The 5,006-nt window shown below is 39.0% G+C and overlaps 1 long non-coding RNA gene across 1 annotated transcript in view; it reads right to left on the bottom strand.

Annotated features, from left to right (window-relative positions):
- The window catches only part of LOC118430481, a 2,202-nt gene extending 1,269 nt beyond the window's left edge, over window positions 1-933 (bottom strand). The window contains exon 1 of the long non-coding RNA XR_004832861.1: window positions 808-933. This is a non-coding gene — a long non-coding RNA (uncharacterized LOC118430481). The remainder of the gene's footprint in view (window positions 1-807) is intronic.
- Window positions 934-5,006: the final 4,073 nt, after the last annotated feature.

The following is a 5,006-nucleotide window of genomic DNA, read 5'->3' on the forward strand; positions in this document are numbered from 1 at the left end:
ATAGTATCGTATAAAGACCGCTCTAGCACATTTAACGTTAGTCGGAAAATTGACTTAGTGAAATCTTATAGTGGTGATGATAGTCCACGTCGTGTCTTATTTATGGTTTAGAATGTAGAGCGTGCAGTAAAAGGGGGAGGGGCAGCGATTAAAAAAGCCGGTAGGGCTGTTAGCACAAAGTTCATGGATTTTACGGTTGCAGCATGGTTTCATACAATTATTTTTTTATTGGTTGAATGTTCGATAGTTTGTTTGTAACCAACGTCTTACAGTACTTACATCCACAACCGGCTGCTGCTATGTTCTGTAATAATATCTTCCCAGATTGTCCTCGGAAAGCACTGAATAAGCCTCCGTGTATCAGTTTGCATACGATCCTAACGATTTAGTGGTTAAACCAGTTTTTCTAGTTAGCTGTACTGGTATTGAATTGTTCTGACTAGTTCATTCTTTCAAAGCTGAAGAAGAGTGATGGATGTCACTCGAAACGTCCGGAAATAAATATCCGTTTTTATCCAGTTGTAGAGATTGAATTGTATTTTTTTAAATATTGCTTACCTGGATGTCTAACCTTCATAAACGTATGTTCAGCTCCATTATCTTTTCTTCCAGTTACATGTTGTATCTTATCAAGAAATAAAAATATGCACGTAGGTGGGGGGAAAGCGGTGTTCCTACTGCAAAATTTCAGCTTGCACACTGCTACCCAGCTTTGAACTTAGGTTGTGCTTTGAAGCAAAATGTGGTTGCATTTGCAAGTTTACAAGTGGGTAATTCGAGCACTGTACAGATAGACACAACACGTACCTTGATGACGTTTGAAGTCATGGTTTGAGAGGAATGATCCTGGCGTTGGGCATCCTCAGACTGTCACTGTCTGCCTCTACCCAGGGGAAATTCTGCATGGAAGAGCATATATATTACAGATGTTACACATGCATGGTCTAGATCACACCAATAGGTTGTTATCTTACAGTATAGCAGCAAGTACGCCTGAAATGTCACTTAAGTGGGGATCCCTACTTGCAAAATTTACAGGACCCCAAGCTTCAGTTGTTATGGACGTCATCTCTATGGGAAGTACAGCTAGAGCCACACTTGGAGCTTTTGATGTGTACCTTAATTGTAACATCAGGTACAGGTACAGTATTCATTTACAGAGGTTTAGGCACATTAAAGAACGCACCACACTTATCAACTGCAGTTAGGGTCATTCCAGGTGATAGTAGATCAAATGTCTTAGTCCGTTTCTGCACAGTTTTTTTTTTTTTTTTTTTTACCTACTGTTGATGTACAAAATTGGTGTGTACCTCTCCAACTAGATCTAGATTTAGTGTCACTTACGAAAACTGCTGGATTGCAGTTGAAACGTCTGACCGTTTCCAAAACCATATCCAGTTGCTTGAGTTACTACTTTTTGGTGTATCTTATTACCTGGATGTCTAACCTACATCGACGAGGTGTGCCTAATTACTGATAGGTTACCGATTATGCAAAATAAACTAAAGTAGAAGACTGTCCCTCCCACCTGTACGAGCTGCTGCTGCTCCAAACTTGCTGCTGCAGAGTCTTGTGTGTAGACATGGATGCTGAACGTCACATCTAAATACAGGGAAATATGCACACGATTGTAGGTTAAGCAGATGTAAATAATCACTGCAGGGCTTAGTCTGTGCATACTGCATCTCGTGCAAGTTCACTTTCATGTGACTGCAATGTATCAACAAAGTTCCCAAATTTGTGCAAGTTTATCAGAAAATCACATTAATATATGAATAACCAGACAATGCGGAGGGCCCTTTACACATTAATACAGAGTCAGACAGGAAGGGCCACCTTGATTCACAGACATCACAGTCAGTTCCAGAAACTGAATTACAGTCTAGAGTACATTTTCCTCCCCCATAGTCCATGGGCCAGAGGAAAAATCGGTACCTCCGAGGTGGCAAATTCTCCTTGTTATTTTTGAATAGTAGAAGGCCTGTGGCATATATTTTGACGTGATAGCCATTCTGGTATGGTAGCTTTCTACCGGCTATCACCCTTCAAACCTATCACCACCTAAATGATCTGGAAATTTCGTGTCTTCAACAAGGGGGAGGGGCAAAAAATTAAACATCAATATTTTTCCACGAAAATTCACAGGCTGGTAGAACCTGCTAAGAGGATCATAAAAATATCAATTGATTTTTGATATTGTGATTCAACACGAAATTATGACTGCCTAAAATCATATTTTTTGGTGATTTTCTGGTGAAAAATATATACTTTACTTTCCAATATCGTTCATTTATTCACATTACCTATGAGGCCTTGCCTGATGAGTTAGACTTACCGTATGTATCCTTCTCTGCATATTAAGCTTTAAATGATCGAAATCCATCAATGAAATCCGGAGATATGAATGTGTGAAGAATGACACATCTGCCAGCTTATAGTGACAATATCGTTGCTAAGGCCGTTGCTAAGGCTGTTGTTAAGGAGGTTTCAGATCGTACTCCACAACAAAACTGATGCAAATTACTTTTCTGTAGTATTTTACTCTGATTACATCAGTAGAAGTACAAGGAATCATGTTAAAATGTTTAACATGTAACAGATGCAGAAATGTGTTTTTTTTACGTCATTTCTTTCAGAATCGTTAGCAAAACTGTTGCTAAGGCCGTTGCTAAGGGTGTACTCTGTCATGTTTCAAGCCAAAACAGCAGAGAGTCAAGTTCTCTGACGCGTGATTTTGCTCCTGTCATCTTGTAAATCATACTTAACTGTGAAAAATATCATAATTGATTGGAAATGTTAATTTGGGCTCTACATGGGGGTTATACGGATACCTGAAAAAGAATTACCTTGATTTCACACATTTTTTTACAAATCTTTTGCTCTTTTTCGTCATTTAGTAGATACCTTACTAAAATTCACAGCGTATATCTAGTATGCCGCACACAATGAAAAAGGCTCTGCATGGGGGTTACCAGGGCACCACATATGTGACACCGTTTAAAGGGGCATTCCACTCCAAAAGGGGGTGGTGTTTTCCAATAGATAATGTGTCAATGAATAGTATAATCAGCCGAATTTTGTGGAATTCACCTTGGGATGAATTGCGCGATATGTGTTTTGGAAAACAATATGACACTCAGTAAACCCATGCAGACCCTACACATGCATTCCCTATACGCATATTAGACACTTTGTTTATCATGCATATTTTGGAATAAATGAGGATCGCTAAGCACACTGAGAATGCAAATTGCTCATAAGATAGCAAAGAACACATAACAAGGCGAGATTTCTTAGCAATCCTGAAATTAGTTTTGTAACCTCACCTAAAAGTTTTGCATTGTATTCAGCCATAGGATTAATTCAATTAGAGGGTACTTGGGGAGTTTGGTAGAAGACTGAATGCTTTTGAGGCACGCGAAGCAACTGGGTACTTTATCATATCATGTGAAGACGTATGCATTTATTACTTCCTAAAATCAATATCTATCGGAAAATAACACTCCCGTGTGAAGTGGAATGCCCCTTTAATACACAGGATACGTAGCTGCAGGACTTTGTCATGCATATTGAAAATTTATCTAGAAACAAGACAACAAAAAAAGGTCAAGAACAAGGCTACTCTGGGATGAACACGTACAAGTATATTGTACTTTTCTTGATCAAGTTCTCTGACACATAATTTTGCTACTCTTATCTTGATAGAATTGTGACAGTCTTTTTCACTTTAATTTGCACATATGAGCACCTTCAAAAATATGATTGTATGAGAAACCAGGCATACTATGCTGAGGTCGGAAGATTGAAGTCGGCCAAATTGAGTAATCCTTTGTGATAGGTAGGTGGAACTATGAACAGCCATATGATAAACCCTTGAGTGTTTCCGTTATTGAGGCCTGGGCCGCCCTAAGAGGCCCTTAAAAATCAAACAATTTATTGCCGAAAATTACTGAAATTACGATGGCTACCCTCATAGATCTAAATTAATATAATAAATGAAGATGTGAAGAAGTTTTGTATTTCCACATAGGAAATGGGATCCTTTCTTTTACAGTCCATCAGGTGAGGATAAAGAGGATTTGATTGGATTTGAGAGGATGTAATAGGGGGTTACCTGATTGACTAAAAGCAGAGTTTTAATCTCTCAGAATTTTAGTCATTTCTAAGGCGTAATACCTCCCATGCTTCCTTTTTACATTGAAGGTAATGCACCTGGTGTATGTATTATTGTTGATGGAAAAAGGAAAATCTACTTAATGAAGAAATATTACTTGTTGTCTTAATTTTTTACATTGGGCCACACAGAAGACGAGCCAGATCAGGGTATTGGCAGGGTATTTTGGGGTTTGGGACCATGATAAATCGGGTACTGAGAGGAGGTAAGTTATGGAGACTTTTGGTATAGCAGTGAAAACCACACATAAACCATCGTGCAAACTTCATATGGTCACAATAATGAGAAGGGCTCTGTATGATACAGATCTTTGATTTCACAACCCTTGTTTTATTTTCACCCCGTTTCGGTGATCGTCTGTCACAATCCTCAGGGCAATTCTGACTCGTGCACTGTACTGCAGCTATAGTCGTTGCTACTTACAGATGCAAATACATCATTGGAAATCAAGCAAGGACTGTGAAATACAGTAGAAGCCGCTTAATTGCACACCCCATTTGCCAATTAACCGTGTGGTGCAATGATATGCGAAGTTATCCAGCTGGACCGCATCAGTTCGGGATTTTGGGATTCCGTGCAATTAACAGAAGTGTGCAGTAATACATTGTACGATTAACTGGCTTCTACTGTAGCCTTTATAAAAGTACAAAATATGTTTATTATCTACGTACAAGATGTTTGAGAAGAAGGGCATGGTCACAAAGGAACACAAGCGTCGACTATATTTACCGATAGTTTTGAATAGTTCTAGTTAATTGCACGGAATCCCCAAATCCCAAACCTTTAAATTTGCATGGTCCGGCTGGAGCAGCATGGGGGTCTCGATAGTGAA

This window comes from Branchiostoma floridae, chromosome 14, assembly GCF_000003815.2.
Source record: "Branchiostoma floridae strain S238N-H82 chromosome 14, Bfl_VNyyK, whole genome shotgun sequence".
Lineage (NCBI taxonomy): Eukaryota > Metazoa > Chordata > Leptocardii > Amphioxiformes > Branchiostomatidae > Branchiostoma > Branchiostoma floridae.